The sequence below is a fragment of the Anser brachyrhynchus genome (genome assembly GCF_964034855.1).
Source record: "Anser brachyrhynchus genome assembly, chromosome: W".
Lineage (NCBI taxonomy): Eukaryota > Metazoa > Chordata > Aves > Anseriformes > Anatidae > Anser > Anser brachyrhynchus.
The window spans coordinates 23876924-23893636 of record NC_137704.1 but is presented as its reverse complement, the minus strand read 5'-3'; the positions used below and the strand labels follow the sequence as shown (position 1 = coordinate 23893636).

General features: G+C 51.1%; 1 protein-coding gene across 1 annotated transcript in view; it reads right to left on the bottom strand.

Moving 5' to 3' along the window:
- Positions 1 to 9424: 9424 nt before the first annotated feature.
- LOC308184756 (uncharacterized protein) overlaps positions 9425 to 16713 on the bottom strand; it is a 254974-nt gene continuing 247685 nt past the window's right edge. The window contains exon 2 of the mRNA XM_080572231.1: positions 9425 to 10080. The gene's annotated coding sequence lies outside the window, so the exon portion shown is untranslated. The remainder of the gene's footprint in view (positions 10081 to 16713) is intronic.

Genomic DNA, 16713 nt, shown 5'->3' with positions numbered 1-16713 from the left:
TTCCTGTTTCCATGACAACTCTCTCGGACCCATCATGATCCCTCTGCCCCAGAGGGCTCACACCCGTGATTTTGAGATCTCAGCCTCGGGTTGAGACGGAACTATTAGCATTCCTACATCCTCTTTCCCTGCTCATTCAACTTCAAACAGCTCTGTCAAATACTGCATGCCACACCTTTAACACCTTCAACAACCCTTTTAACACTTCCTTTATCTTTCTCCAGCCTGTACTTTTCTAATGCCAACACCAAAGGCTCAGTCAGGGGCCAACTTAATTCCATACCTTTTCCTTCTAAAATGCTGAAACAACATATCAGTATACAACATTTCTTCCTATTTTCCTTCTCTCCTCAAAAGCAACATTAATTGCAAGACACTGTTATAGTCGATTGATCCATAAAGTGGCCATTTAGTTTATATAGTGGCCACCATTGATTGCAATACTTAGTGGAAGTCCTCTTGCTTTCTGTGCCCCCATGTCTAACAATACCCTTCCAATGTGCCAATATGCACCCAAGGAAGCTTTCTTTTGGACGTCTTTGTTTTGGATATTACCCATTTCCTTGATTTCCCATTCCCTTTTATTTATTTATTACTATTCCTTATTAGTTACAGTCCCTTGTTTCGATTTCCATGCAACCCTTTTTATTGCAGGTTTTTACTACCTTTTCCTAAATCTTCTTCCCAAACGTCCCAATTCTCTGGGATTAAACTCTTCTTTCCACATACAAACTTTACTATTTCAGATTATTAATGAGCCCCGTTCCAATCATAAATCCACAGGGCTTTGGGAAAACACCTGAAGCACTCAGCCCTCCGTCTTCCAGACAAACAATACCACCTTTTTCACAAAATTTACATTTCAGCAGGACCGAATTTCAAGCCGAATGCTAATTTTTCTCATGCACTTTGTTAGTAAGCCCACACAAAACAAGGAATCACTGCTATGCATCCATCAATATGGGGATTTAAAAAAGTATTCAGGCCTAAATAAATTCGCTCTCCCCCATCTTATCAAATTCCCAGGACTCAAGCCCGAACCACCAAAGAAGTGACTCTCCGTTCTACCCCTTTGATAATCAGTCAGCCCCCCCCCCCCCCCCCCCGATACTTGGGAAACTGACCAAACACCACCGCGAATATACCCAAACTTCTAAACTGTTACTTAGATAATGCTCCCACCTTCCTCCTTGTCACACTCAAAACATTTAAGTACAAAAAATAGGATTGCAAGATGCACTGCCGGGTCCGTATATTGGGCACCACCAATCAACACTTGGATAAAACAGCACTTCCTTTCGGTCTGTCATGCGCTTCGTTTGTCTCTGGCCATTCCCCTCGCGGAGAATATGGAACTGCAGAACGGAACTCCACACTCGCTTTGCAGCGATGCTGCGTCTCACTCACACAGCACAATCACGCAATCACACAGAGAGGCCCCTTGCAATTCTTGCTCATACCACAAGAATATATCACTTAAAACAATAACCAAACTTGTTTGTATCATCTCTGGACGTGTTCCTGGTGGAGTAATTCATTTCACAACAATACTTTGTCTCAAACACATACACTTACACAAATGCTTTCATCATGAGATACCCAGACATCTACAAATAAGACATACAATTATTAACACTCCAATTAATATCCCTCCAGCATCTGCAAATATTACCCAGGTAACCTCATCACAATTGTGAGAGGCCCGCTTACCCTTCTCCTGCGTCTTATACAGTCATTAGCAGGTCCGTCCTGGCTCCCAAAACTGGGATGCAGCGGTAACCTCGGATTTGCTCGATCTGCTACCAAGATTGCTAGTGGCTGTTCCATCGGTCAGCAAATCCCCCTTGACCACTCTATCGGTCAGCCTGTAGGGCACCCTCCTCCCTTACGGGGACTATGCTGCATGCCAGACGTCTCTGCTCGATTTACCAGCTGCCCCAACCACGCATACGACTTACAGGCCCTTCCTGTACTGTTACACATACCGTTTGTCCATGGTCCAGCAGGTCTTTGTCTGCCCCCTCAGTGAGCAACCAAGGAGTGGAGTTCCTCCAGGGAATTGTGCCCAGTGCGCGCTAGGACATCTGTGGCGCGGCCACTCCTGTGGGCAGGCAGAGAGCCTCCTGGCTGGCTCGCCAGAATGATTCGTGGGAGAACTCTATAACTCAAAGAAAATGAGTTATAAGTAGGTATGTGGTTTTTTTCGGCGCCGGGCGCATGGGTGATATAGCTCCCAAAGGCACGCGCACCTTAACGCGGCAACTTGCTTTGGTTATATACAGTAAAAAGTTACATATGCATGAAGTTTCCCAATATGCCTTTACATATTCATAACCTATCCCCGCTTTGTATTAAAATACACGCTGGACAAGCCACAGGGGTTGAAACAACCACCTGGCCCGTCACAGGAGCTGAGATGACCGCTGGGCCCATCACAGGAGCTGGAACAACCACAGGGCCCATCACAGGAGCTGGAGAGGCCGCAGGAGCTGGAGAGGCCACAGGAGCTGGAGAAGCCGCGGGGTCCATCGTAGGGGTTGGAGTGGCTGCAGGGGTTCGAGTGGCCGTTGGGCCTGTCACAGGACTTGGAGTGGTCGCAGGGTCTGTCACTAGGTTGATAGTAGCATCAATTGCAGCTTGATAGGCATAGGCCAGACCCCAGCACGCTGCAGTGATTTGTGTCACTTTGGAACTGCCAGAGTCATGACACCACTTTTTCAAGCATTCTACCTGTTTTTTAGGATTTTTCTGTTGTTCAGGGGTGAATTTCCAAAACACTGGAGGTGCCCACTGCTCTAGAAACCTGCCCATATCCTCCCACACTCCCTGCCACTCACAACTATCCCGCCTCAGGCCAGATATCTGGATGACACTCTTAAGTATTTGTTCAAACTTAGACAAAACCTGAAGCGCATTCGGGAGACATAACAATAATAACATGCTGGTCTGAACATCCCAAGGATATTCAACATCTTGAAGAACTATTGTAACTAGGCCAGAGGAGAAGAGGAGGGTGCAGGAGAAAGGGAGAGTGAACAGGTAGGAAAAAATATCTCCCCCTGTCCCCTCCCTAATGAAAAAAGGCAATAGGTGTAATTGCTAATAGTTTCTGAGATATGGTTTCCAAAGTATAGAGTCGGTGACAGTGCTGAGTACAAATACCAGGTTAGAGTCCTGACCAGATATTTCATCATTTCATAAGCCATTGTTACACCGCACAGTACCATAACAATCTTAAACCAGGGCCCGGAAAGGATAAACAGTGCAATAGGGAGCACATACAGTAAGTAGTGTGCTATAAAACTCAATTTGGAAAACAGGCACAGCAGACTTGAGATTAAAGCAATCAACATTGTGACTAGCAACTACTAAGCAGGTCCAATACTTATACCAATTTTAGTTTAACACACTCTGGTCAGATCTGTCATTATCTCAACCCTTCTTTGCCCCACGTTGGGCACCAGAAAAGACTGTTGTGGTTTAACCCGGCCGGAAGCTAAACACCACACAGCCGTTCGCTCACCCTCCCCCCTCCCTCTCTGGGATGGGGGAGAGAATTAGAAAGAAATGAAAGCCTGTGGGTTGAGATAAAGACTGTTTATTATGACAGGAAAAAAAGGAAAATAGTAATAATAATGATAATGGTACTACTAATAATAATGTGTACAAACAAGCGATGCACAATGCAATTGCTCACCACCCGCTGACCGATGCCCAGCCTATCCACGAGCAGCCGGCCCCCCACCCCGGCCAGCCACCCCTATATATTGTTTAGCATGACGTCAGATGGTATGGAATACCCCTTTGGCCAGTTTGGGTCAGCTGTCCTGGGTCTGTCCCCTCCCAGCTCCTGTTACACCCCTAGCCTGCCCGCTGGCAGGACAGAGCGAGAAGCTGAAAAGTCCTTGGCTTGGTGTAAGCACTGCTCTGCAACAATTAAAACATCACGGTGTTATCAACATTCTTCTCATCCTAATCCCAAACACAGCACCCTACCAGCTACTAGGAGGAAAATTATCTCTATCCTAGCCGAAACCAGGACAGCAGTGTGGGTTGCTCATGCCTTGGGAAAAGGCAAACCCACTCGTGGGATTGTCTTCACCCAAGGACCAGGGTACACCTTGTGGGTCATGCAAAAGGATGGGGATATGAGGTGTGCGCCTCAAGGAGATTTAACCTTGGGAGAAAAGTAATCTGAAATCTAAGTTATGTGTTGTAGGAAGACATTTCAGAACCAACGACAGTTCAACTTCGCAAGGAACTGGGCAAGTGCAGCAGTGACATGAGCTAAAGTGGTGCTGGCATCCAGAAAACCAACTCCGCCTGCCCTGAGTGACCACTTTGGCAGATGATGCTGAAACCATCAACAGTTCTTATGAATATTTTGGGGGGAGGCCTATGGAATGAAAAGAAGGACAGACCTATAAATATTTTAATGGACAGGGAACAATGGTGATGAGAACATCTATATACTAAAGTATGTGGGACCTGAGTGTGACACAAATGTCACATAGAATAAGGGGTGGAAGTTGTGCTGGGTCTGTGTGGGATGGAGTTAACTTTCCCTGCAGCAGCCCACACAGTGCTGTGCTCTGCACTCGTAGCTGGAACAGCACTGGTATCACTCCAGTGTTGTGTCTATTGCTGCACAATACTGGCACCACATCAGGACTCCCTCCAAGCCCCCAAGAGCCAGCAGGCTGGGGGTGGGCAAGTGATGGGGAGGGGACATCGCCAGGGCAGCTGACCTAAACCGACCAAAGGGATATTCCATGCTGTGTGGTGTCACACTCAGCAATAAAAGGTGGGAAAGGGGAAGGAGAGGGGGGGCTCTCGCTGTGGAAGCATCTGTCCTCCCGAACAACCGCTACGCATTTTGAGGCCCTGCTTCCCAGGATGTGGCCGAACATCGCTCGTTGATGGGAAGTAGACAGTAACTGCTTTTCTCTCTCTGTGCTTCCATGCGGCCTTTGCTTTATTTAATTTTTTCTTTCCTTTTTTTTCCCCTTCTCCCTTTTCCCTTTAATTAAATCATCCTTATCTGAAACCTTGAGCTTTTTGTGTCGTATTTTCTTCCTGTTCCTCTTTGAGGAGGGTGAGTGAGAGAGCGGTCATGGTGGAACTCGGTTGCCCACCTGAGTAAAACCACCACAGGTGCCCACTTGGGAGAGCTGTAGAGGAGAGCAGTGTTCAGAGGTTTGGATGCCCTGGCCTCCAAGTACTGGCTGAAGGAATGTGGGTTTACAGGAACAGATGAGATGGCCTCCAAATGTACAGGAGGCTGCTGCTTCAGGGAGAAAGTGAAGAAACTGTTCTCTGGATTCACTTCTGATAGGACAAGAAGTCACAGGAGACCTTGGGGTCAGATGTTGAGGGGAAATTCCACTTATCAAGAAGTGTCAGCTGAGGAAATGCTGCCTCTCCACTGCTGCAGATTTTATGGTTAGACCATGGACTGTTGGAAAGCTTTGAGTTGCACTGGCCCTGGCTTGGCACAGGAGGGACTGGATGACCTGTGGCAGTCCTTCCAAATCTTTTGTTTTCCATTAGTCTGGTCTATCAGTGCCCCAGTAGGTGAAGTGGGTTTTCTTTGCTGTATGCTGTTTTTCTGAGGGCTGCATGAAGTTGTGGGAACTGTGATTTGGTGTTCGTGCAAGATCTGAAGCATCTGAAGCAAGGGAAATTTAACCAAAATGGGCCCCAATGTGTTTGTGCTCAATGCTGTTACAGAATGAGGAAGGTCTCAAGCAGAAAACATCTGGAATCGGACCAAGAGCCACACACGCTCCTAAACAAAGGAGATACATGGACTTGGAAGAGAAAACAGACGTAAATGGAGATGGAGGGGGCCAACAGCAGGTTGGGTTTCTCTGGATCTCATTTGTCTTCCTTGTGCTTCAGCTGTCTCAAGTGAGTGCTGTGAGGCTGCGGTGTGCCAGGACATGCCGGGCCATCCATCACGGGCTGTGCTGGCTGCTGGAGCAAGCCTGTGCCGCGCAGAAGCTCCCAGCTGTCCAGAGGGGCTCTGCCTCATTTTATTAATCAGTTCAGAGGCTGCAGCCTTTCCCATACTACATGCAGGCAAATGCAAGCACAGAACAACTTCTTCCAGCAGGGCATTGATCCCTACAAATGTGACCCCACCGGGCTTTTCTACAAGAGCTCTGGCTGGGTTTCAGGAGGGTCATTGCTCTCCTGCTACTAGAACCTCTTCATCTCGGCCTGGGAAGGATTTCTCCTGCTCTGGATCTTGTCCCTTGTAAGGTATGGCTGGTGGCACTCACACAAGGTTTCTGGGTTTCAGCCTGCTCATTCTGCTTTCTGGGCCAGTGCTTGAATGGTCTCAGTCTGCTCAGTATTGCTTGTTCTCTTCCAACAGAGCTGCTCTCCAGTGCCAGACTGAGTGGGAAGATGAAGTAATTCTTCATCTTCACCAGTCTTGGCAATTCTGCAATGCTTTGATATGGCTCTGCTACAAAGGGCTTTCTCTGAAAGTCAGGAGTGTGAGGGTGGGTACCAGAGCTGGTCTGAAGAGTCTGCAGCTCTGTGTCCCTAATACACAGGTCATCAGGGACAGCACAGAGTCCAACACAAAAATTCCCAAGTGAGCATTTTTCTCAGCTGCCTGCAAAGGAGGAAGCCATGGAGGCTGGAGCTGTGGGGCTTCCCATGGGGCAAAAGGTTCTGCATCTTCCTTCCCAGCCTTCCTAAGGGATACTTGTGTCCAAGGATTTCCAGGCAGAAGGTGACAGGGCCAGCAAAATGTCATCAGAGAGAGCAAAGCTGAAAGGCAGAGTGCCAAGAGTGCAAAGGGCGCAGAGGACAAGGGAGCTGGGGAAGTCTCCAAAGACAATCCAATGTACCAGGCTGGTAGTCCTACTTGGGCACAGCAGCAAAGAGTGGAAAGTCCCTGGCTGGCTCTTTTGTGTCTGATAAGGCAGACTGGCCCCATGCCCTGCTGAGGAGAGACATGCTTGCGGATCCCTTCCTTACAGGAAAAGGAGGGGAGAGGACTCAGGGCATCAGAGTGATGGAAAACAAAGGCAGCCAGGTCCTTCCTTCAGGCAGCCCCGAGCCCAGCTGCTGCGTGAGTGGGGAGCTGCTGGGAGGGCTGGGCAGCAGGTCCAGGGCTGCTCCTCACCTGCAGGCTGAAAGTATAACATTGGAGCCTGCTGGGCACCTGAGCTGCCCTCCTCTGTCCTTACAATGCCACAGTCCCCTTAGAAATGCTCTGGACCCCTGGAAACCATGAAGGTCTTTTAAAGCCTCCTTCACTGCTGTTAGAAACCTTCTCCCTGTGTGCTGCTACAGTGCTCCCGGGGCCAACCCAGCAGCTCCAGAGTGCCTGTTGTCCCCAGGTCTGACATGAGCTATGTCCATCCTTGCAGTGACCACGTGGCAAGTTTAAAGCAAGTGGAAGTGCCTTGTCTGGGCAGAAAGCACACAGCTGAGGACGGGGAGCTGCTGCATTTAGGTGCAGATGGATGCATTGCAAGAAGATAAGGCTCGGATGAGGGGTACCAGCAACAGAGGCTCTTCCCTGCCTTTCATTCCTGGGAGGCTGTCACCTACCAAGCCTTTGTCACGTCCTGAGGAAGTGGTTGCAGATGGGGACATACACACTGTCCAGGAGAGAGCGTGCCATGCTGATCCTTTGACCTTGTGTCCTGCGGGGCAAGAACTCTCCTGGCTCCTTGCCCTGCCCTAACAATGCTTAACTCAAGGTCCCTGCCTCTCTGAAAAATCCTGGCCAGCAGAAAAATCTGGCCACCCACTGGGAAGGAACAGGAAGGCACTGACCCTTCTCTTGCCTTTGTTTGTGCAGAGTCCAAGGCCAGCTGGCACTCAGCACTGTCCCTGGCCACGTGTGTGCCAGCACATCCCAGAGACATGGGGGGACATGCAGCAGAGGAGGACAAGCTGGGGAGGGCTTTGTGTGAGGGTTTTTGGGGTGCGTGGGGGTGGACACAGCAAGCCTCAGAGATGTGCACAGAGCAATGGGCTGCTCTGGGAGACGCCTGCCCTCTACCTAAGTCTCTTGGTCACATAAAGCTTGTCTTTGCAGGAGACTATCTCAAGCACTCTGTGAAGTGCTGGAATGGGTTCACAAGCCTTACTCCCTGCAGCTCCAGAGCCCTTCTTTTCCCTTTTCATACGCAGAGCAAGACAAAAACACCTCCCAAACCTCCATCAGCACAAGAAGAGCACAGGAGACCTCTGTATGTGCACTGGTGCTCACAGTAAAAGAGCTTGCACTGCACACAAAGAGCATGAGGGAAAGCATAAATCAACATCTGGTGGGGCTCTGCTGCTCCTTTCTAACCTCCCAAGCTGGTACAATCCTGACAGCCCCAAGCCTTGCTCTGCACAGATCCCTTGCTCTGCATGGATTCCTTCCCCTGCCGCTCGATGCCTCACCCCACACAGTGCTGCAGCACTGTGGTAGCAAGGACCAGGACAGCGGGTGGCATCATGCCAGTGCTCCAGCCACATTCCTCAGTGCCATTCCCTGGGTTTGTCTTTGATGACACCCTGAAAACACACCTCACCCTGCAAGCGTCCATGCGGACTGTGCAAGGCCTGTTGTGCCCCTGCGAGGACAGGAAAGCCACCAGGTTTGCAGCTGCATGGGACAAGGCTGTCCAGCCCAGCCCGCCACCTGTGCATGCACTGAATACTGCCCAAGGATGTTTTTCAGTGAGCTCCAAGCCACACACAGCAAACTTCTCATACCAGTGCTGTTTACCTCCGTGGCAAAATAAGCTGCTGATTGTGCAGCAGTAGATTAAAGGGCTCTTAATATCTTTACTGGGTACAAGATACACAAACTCAGCCTAGTAACTGTTCTCAAGAGGGAAAAAATGTGAAAGCAAAACTAAATGATCGAGAGCGAACTCAGCACTTTATCAGCCTTTTTACAATGTGATCAGGCTTGCAGATTACAGAGACTTGCATGCATTAGTGCAAATATTAACAGTGGTACAATATCCTTAAAGGGACACTTGCAGCCCTCCCTCCTCCCACCCCATATTGCCCCCTCTCTTCTTGCATTGCACCATCCAGACTGTAGCTCTGTGCCTGCATTTTGCAAGAAGATGGCTTCCTCCTCTCTTTTGGAGGACCCTGAAATGTCACCAAGGCTTTTGCTGTCCTATGGGGAATGTCACCGGAGCTGGAGCTGGCAGCGTGAAGGTCGGGGTGAGGCGAACCTCACCCACTGCGGAGGCTGATGATAATTTATCCTTTGACGCTGATGGATTAGAAGCACTTTATCACTCTGCATCCTGCCTCCAGCATCAGGGGCAGTGGGTGCTGGTCTTGATGCTCTTGGGGGAGCAGAGGAGTACAGGGGAGGTGAGTGTGGTGGTTTTACACGGGTGGGCAACCGAGCTCCACCACAACCGCTCTCTCACTCCCCCTCCTCAAAGAGGAACGGGGAGAAAATACGATGCAAAGGGCTTGAGGGTTGAGATAAGGACAGGGAGATCACTCAACAATTATTCTGATGGGCAAAACAGACTCAGAGTAGGGAGACAGTAAGATTTATTGCCTATTACTAACAAGCTAGAGAAGTGAGAAACAAAGGAGAGAAACCAAAAACACCTTCCCCCCATCCGCCCTCTTCCATCTCCTCCCCCCGAGCAGCGCAGGGGAACGGGGGAATGGGGGTTATGGTCAGTCTATAGCGCTTCTTCTCCGCTGCTCCTTCTCGGTCACTCTCGTCCCCTGCTCCAATGTGGGGTCCCTCCCATGGGATGCAGTCCTTGCCGAACTGATCCGGCGTGGGCTTCCCACAGGCAGCAGCTCTTCAAGAACTGCTCCAGATATGGGTCTGTACCACAGGGTCCATCCCTCAGGAGCACACTGCTGCAACCTGGCTCCCCCACGGGCAGCAGCTCCTGCCAGGTCACCTGCTCCTGCGTTGGCTCCTCTCCACGGGCTACAGGTCTGGCCCAGAATCTGTTCTGGCAGGGGTCTTCCACAGGCCGCAGCCTCCATCGGTGCAGGTCCACCTGCTCCACCGTGGTCTCCTCCACGGGCTGCAGCGTGGAACCCTGCTCCACCGTGGTACTCCATGGGCTGCAGGGGCACAGCCTGCTGTGGGAATAAAAATGTTGTTTTTGCAGAGTTACATTGTTTAGAGGGAAGGAATGTGGTATTGAGATATGCTTGCAGTGATAAGAAAGCTTACCAGGCGACCTTGTAAAATGCAGACAACCAGACTCCTTAGAACAATTAGGTGAAAATCACAGTGTCAAGTCAAGTCAAATCAGATAAGTGAGGAAACATTACCACTTCAAACAGTAAAAAAGTCAAAAGAAATTTGAAATTTAACAGGCCGGCAACTGAAGGCCATGTATTGTCTGTGAAGCATCGGATAGGTTGTGAACCTGGATTACCCACTCAGTGGGGAAACAGGGGAGGGTCCCAGTCGTCGAGAAAGAAAGTATATAAACCGTACTATGTGACTAGTAGGTGTGCTCCTGCTTGTGGGACACCCGCCATTGCAATCGCGAATAAATTACTACTTCACTGAGATCCTTGCCTGAGCCTATGGTATTGGCTACGGAGTGTTTCTCACACTGCTTCACCATGGTCCTCACCACAGGCCGCAGGGGACTTCTGCTCTGGCGCCTGGAGCACCTCTCCCCCTCCTTCTTCACTGACTTTGGCACCTGCAAGGCTGTTTCTCATTCCTCTCACTCTCCCAGCTGCTGTGTAGCAGTGGTTTTTTTTTTTTTTCTTTTTTTTTTTTTTTTCCCTGTCTTAAATGTGCTCTCACAGAGGCATAAACAACAAACATTGCTTATTGGCTCGGCTCTGGTCAGCAGCAGGGCCCTTACCTAACATGGGGCAGCTTCTAGATTCTTCTCACAGAAGCCACCCCTACGGCCCCCTGCTACCAAAACCTTGCCACGTAAACCCACTACAGTGAGTGATACTGAAAGCCCAGATCCTAAAGACACTGAAGCCAAATTTTTGGCTGGGCAGCATCCCCTCTGTGTACTGCTTTGAGTTTCTGTTGCCTCCCTTCACCACAATACCCATCCTCCCTGTGTGTAGCTGTCTTTTTGGCTTTTTCCTTACTTGCTGGCTTTCAGCTGGGTTTTGAGGAAGAGTACAGGGGTTATTGCACTGGGGAATCACAGCCGCAGTTGTGGTGGGCTGTGCTGGAGCCTCTGCTGGGAACTTTTGCTTCCCTTCACAGACGTTACCCTGGTGAAGGCAGCAGATCCTTTCAGGCTTTTTTGTTTGTTTGTTTGTTTTGTTTTATTTATTTATTTTCTTCAAATTTCCTGTCTTCAGGAGGAAATGAAAGCACTGCCCTTCTGGCACTGGTAGCTTTTCCTTTGGTCTCCAGACCTCGGTCAGCTCTTAGGTCTCTTATAGGCTTCCAGGCAGCCCCACAGAGGAGGAAGCACTGCAGGGGTGAAGCAGGTCTGGAGGTCACCCATCAAGTCTTTACCACAGCTTAAGAACTTCTGCATTTGTAGGATCATAATGAAAAAGTGCAGACAAAAAGGGTATCTGCTGCAGAGCTTCATCCTGGAGCAGCAGACACAAATCCCACACTCCCCACTTAGCTGAAGTCGTTTGGTGCAGCCCTGCTGGTGTTTCTGAAGCTGCTTCGTGCTGGAGGATGCTGGACCAGATGTCCCGAGAGGTCCCTTCCAACCTAAACCATTCCCTGATTGTACGTTCTTGCCTGGCAGCAGCAGGTGAGGGACGCGGATGGTGTCACTCCTGTTCCTTAGCCCCTGGCCTGCTGGTTGGCTTGGGGCCACTCAGCACCACAGCCAAATCAGGATCCAGCCTCCAGGGACCCAAGATGTGGGGAAGAGCAAGGACAGCGCCTGCTGCCCATGGCAGCCCGTCACCTCTCACAGGTGCCATGCAGAGGCAGGAAGCATTCTCTTGATGAAAACCACCGAGGAAGAAAATCCCAGAACCTTTAGCCTACAGACAGAGCCGCTCCAGGACCTGGGCTGGAAGCTGAGCTCAGGAAAACATCATGGCAATGGGGTGACATTCTGAGGCAAGGGGAATTGCTGGTCTCTCGATGTCCTCAGCTCAGAGGTAGAGTCAATAGCCAGGGGTGATGGGGACGGGTTAGCAGAGCAGGGTAATAGTTAGCCTGGAGATATGGGGGAGGGGGAGTTGTCTCTGATGCTGTGGCTGTGCAGGCACACAGGCTGCACAGCCAAATATTTCCCCCCTGGGTCAAACCCTCCTGGATCTGTAAATCTCACCATCCAGAGCAATGCAGCCACATCTGTGTCAAATTGCTGTTCTGCAGCCTTCGGGGCCAGTGACACACAGGGCAAAGGGATGGGGAAGCCTCTGGCCATGGGGACGCACCAGAGCCCAACGCCATCCATTTTGTCTTCGCCTCTGCCCCGATCCCAAAGCCCCAGGCACGTCCCTGGCTGTCAGCACATGCCAACACAAGCACTGTCCGGGAGCCCAGCCATGCTGCAGCGAGCCAGAAGGGCTTCTCGCCTGCCCTGCTTGTGGTCCAGTGGTCGTGGCAGCAGGTCAGTGGGTTTGGCCGAGGCGTGCCGCCCTGAGCCGCATGCTGCTCACCAGCTCCCGACAGCTCCCTCGGTTTCTGTTCCCCAGCCACCCTTCTTTCATTTTCTATGCGTTCTTTTTTAAAAACTATAAATAGCCCCAAGAGGGATTTTCCATCCTCAAGGAGGAAGAGGCAATTATTCCTTCCCAAAGGAAGTGTCCAGGAAGCCTGAAGGACCCTTCTCACCCAAGAACAAACCATGCCCAACAACAGCCCCGGACAGGAAACATCGGAGGCAGCAAACGGAGCTGATGCTGCCAGGAGCAAGGCTTCCGAGCACTTTGCTTTTAGTTCATTAACATTCCTAGCAGCTCCTTGCACAGCCCCGCTCCTCCACTCTGGCTGTTTGCGGACCCTTGCACACGTGTCCGAGTGTGGCGGGGCTCTGGAGGTCTGGGTTTGCCCCGAGAGCAAAGTGGCAGGCTGCTGACAGGCTGCAGAGGTGCCAGAGCCAGTAGAAAACTCAGAAAACTTCTGCACAAGATTAGTATAGAGACCATGAAGTACTCTAGGGCTGAATTCAAACAAGCACACACAAGCCTGGAAAGACATCTGAGCTGGCAGAAGATCTTAGCCGAGCACACACATCCACCTGCACAGCCTCCATCCCTTCCTCCTTTATTTACACCCAGCACAAGGGCTTGCACATGGAGCTGGGGGCTTGCCCTCCTGCTAGCAGGCACGAGGACACATCTGGCTCACAAACCACAGTGCTGTTATAAATGACTGAGTCCCAAATAGGATTACAATCAAAGTTTACAATTTATTAAATGAATAGAGGCAAGCAAACAGCGCTGGGTGCGCCGGGAGTCTCTGCTCCACCAGGACGCACACCTGTTACGTAAGGCGGCTGGTTTTTATGCTCCTAGGCTAATACATATTCATTACTACTTCTAGAAGAGGCAGGGTTATTATAATTGGTTTCCCGAATCCAAAGTCCTCCCAGGTGCGCCTGCTTATCAGTCTCTGTTAGTCTCTCGGGGGCCGCTCGGACAGGGAGGCTCATATTCTTCCTCCTTATCTGGTGGTCTCTTGGCCGGCTGTCAGAAGTTACTGCACGTCTGTGCAGAGTCAGCAGTTTTTCTCTGAAGAAATCCCTCTGTTCTCTTATTACCTAAACCCAGGACTCAATGTTAACCCTTCAAGTCCCTTAGTGGCACGAATTGCTGGACCATTCCTTACAGTGTGGTTAATCCCTAGCAAAGCTTCTGGGTTTAGCTTTGTGGCCGCCCACAGTTCAAGGTGTTATGTGGGGTTATCCAGATGCCTCTCTTGCATTTATGGGGTGAGGGATGGATCTCCTAGGACTGGGGCAAAACCAGACGTGTGGGAAAGAAGGGCAATTCAAAAAATGGCAAAAAATCAAGATGTCCCTGGCATGGAGGACCACCGTAGGTTGCTTGCTGGGCAGGTTTGGCCAAGCTCCCACCCCCCAGCCCCGCAGCAGGCAGCCCCAGGTCCCCAGCCCCCAGGCTTTGCTCTGAGGAAGGATTTTCTTTTCTTAGTCTCCTCTGCCGGAGGAAGGCATGTAACTCCTCGGAAGGCTGTTTTAAAGGCAGTGTTTGCCATCTAGTGGGAAAATAGGGTCTGGGCATCCTTCTTGACTGATCTGAGCCTGGGGAAGGATGGGGCTTGGGGCCTTGGCCCCTGCAGAAGCTCTGGGGAGAAGGAAATGAGGAGAGGTGCTGCTGCCTCAGCTTCCTGCACAGCTTTGCCCAGGCAGCTCACCTGGCCCTTTGCAGCCAGCCATAGATGCACAAGTGCAGACCAACAGCCCAAGCCCTTGGGGTTGCTCCTGGCTGTGCTGGTGCCCTGTATATGTGGGGAGCTAAAGAAAGTGCTCTGGAGTAGGAAGAAAGCACCATGACCTGGTGACTTCCATCCCAGCATCATCCTGGAGCACAAGATGCAGCTGGCAGGAGGTGAGCAGGTTGGGATGCTCCCTGGCCCTCCCCAGAGGATGCTCCCAAAGTGTTTCCTACTCTCCTTCAGTCTCCGTAGCTCTAGAGGCAGCTGGAGGAGAGGTGTGAACTCTTGCTTGGACACTGGGCCTGCTTTCAGTGAAAAAAAAAAAAAAGCTGGCAGGGAAACTCAGTGCTTGGTGAGCTCATCCAAAGTGCTGCTGCTGGGCTGAGGAGGGAACAGCCATTTGCAGAGACCATCACAAGCAGCACTGCTTCGGTACAGCTAAGCTGCTGGTTTAGCCTCCCAGCACCTCTGTGTCCCTGTGTTTGGCGTTTCTAGGCCATGAAAGACAAAAAGTGTCCTGGAGGCAGAGAGGGTGGCAACCACAGCAAACAGGGAAAGAAACAACCCTTTTGTGCAGGGAGAAGCCTATAATAGGGCAGCAAGAAAAGGTGTCTCAGGCCTCTCCTCTCCCCACATTTGGGTGCCAGCACATCTGGCCTGCCAGGTGATGCCCAGCTTTCTCTTTCAGGAAAGAGAGCTGATGCTGGGCACAGAGTTTGCAGCTAGAAAGGGAGGCAGATGAAGAAAAGGTAGCATGGGTGAACTCTGGGGTCTCTAGTGTGCTAGGGGCTTAGACCCTCTAGCAAGACCCCAGGCAGAGATATCCCACTCGCAGATGAGTTGAAATCTAGAGCCAAGGTAAATACCCAGCACTGGGTTTTTAAAGCATTTGTGTCTGGATTCACTGTGCCCCTGGGGCAGGATCCCTGCCCTGCTCCCCCTGCCCGGACAGTGTGAGACCAGGAGGGTGGAGATGCCCCTCTCTGCCCAGTGCAGGGGCTGAGTTTCTATTGACTCAGGCTCTGTCTCCTCATGCCAGCTGTGTTACCACTTCCTTGGGGACTGGGTGTGTGGGTCACACGCAGGACCTGTCCCCAAACACCATCCTCGCTCTGCCAACGGGCCTCCCATTGCCAGCTTTACGCACTTGGCCTCCCAGCCATCCTCACAAATCAGTCCCTGCACAATGAGCATCTTTGACACTCAGGATAGTATTTGGGTGTCCAAACAGTTCATCTGTCTATTCATTCATCTATCCATCTGTCCCTCCCTCCCTCTGCCCAGTCCTTGTATTCCCCTATACATCTGCGTGGTTCCTTCCCCCAAGCCATGCATCCTTCCCTCCCCACTGATTCAGTCTGTGTATGTGTTCCTTCCTTTCTCCCTTGCCCCAGGACATATACATGATTCATTCCCTCGTATTCCCTAGGAACTACCAGGGTTGCTTCTTTCTCTTTCCTGGAGGAAACAAGAAGAGAGCAGCAGGAGAGTGACGTGAGGGCTCTTTTGCAGACAACCTGCCTCCTCCTGTGCAAAGCACAGCCTGCCCTGGAAGTGATGGGGGAGAGGAGTCGGGGCTCGAGGGCCAGCCCAGACATTTGGCAGGACCTGCACCACCCAAGAGACCTGGACACCGCTGCACAGCCCGTGACCCATCACGGTGACTGCAGCAAGGCAGGACTGGCAGCACCACTGCCTGCCCTGGGTGTATCCCAGCAGGGCTCCTGAAGGGATGAAAGACATGGACTCCTGATGGCTCTTGAACAGGAGACCTTTATTGCCCTTTTTCACTACTACATATACTTTCCCTGTAGCCCCATGCACTGTCCACGCGCCTGAACCTGTCATACAATTGGTTAGAGACCCTCAGACATGCGCCTCAAGCCAGACAGCAATTGGCCACTGCCCAAAGCTCATCTTTAACACTGTAGCTAAGTTAATTTATCTCGACCTTGCTCAAGTTTTTGTTTCTACTGCTTATTTCCTCATTATCTCTAAATTCAGGGACGTGAAACAACGCAAAGCCACCTGTGAATTCCTTTCCCATAGGCTCCGGCCTCCTACAAGCTCAGCTGCAAGCCAGAGCCACCAAAGAGCCCGAGCCCTGAAGGAAGTGCCCTGGCCCGGTGGTGGGACAGGGAGGTGCCAGCACTGGGACTGCTCTCATGGTCACTTCCTGTTTTTCTCCTCTGCAGCTTGGAGGCAAAGTTGACTTTGGCATCTGGAGGCCTCTCCTTTATCCCAGATTGCTGTTCACCCCAGCCTCATGTCTCACTGCTCCCGTGTCCGGTGCTAGCTCAAGCTCTCTGGGCACGCAGCCCCCAGCAGTATACCTATGCACTGTACCTTCAGACCCCCAAACATTGCTCTCGCTGCTTCTCTGGGCTTCC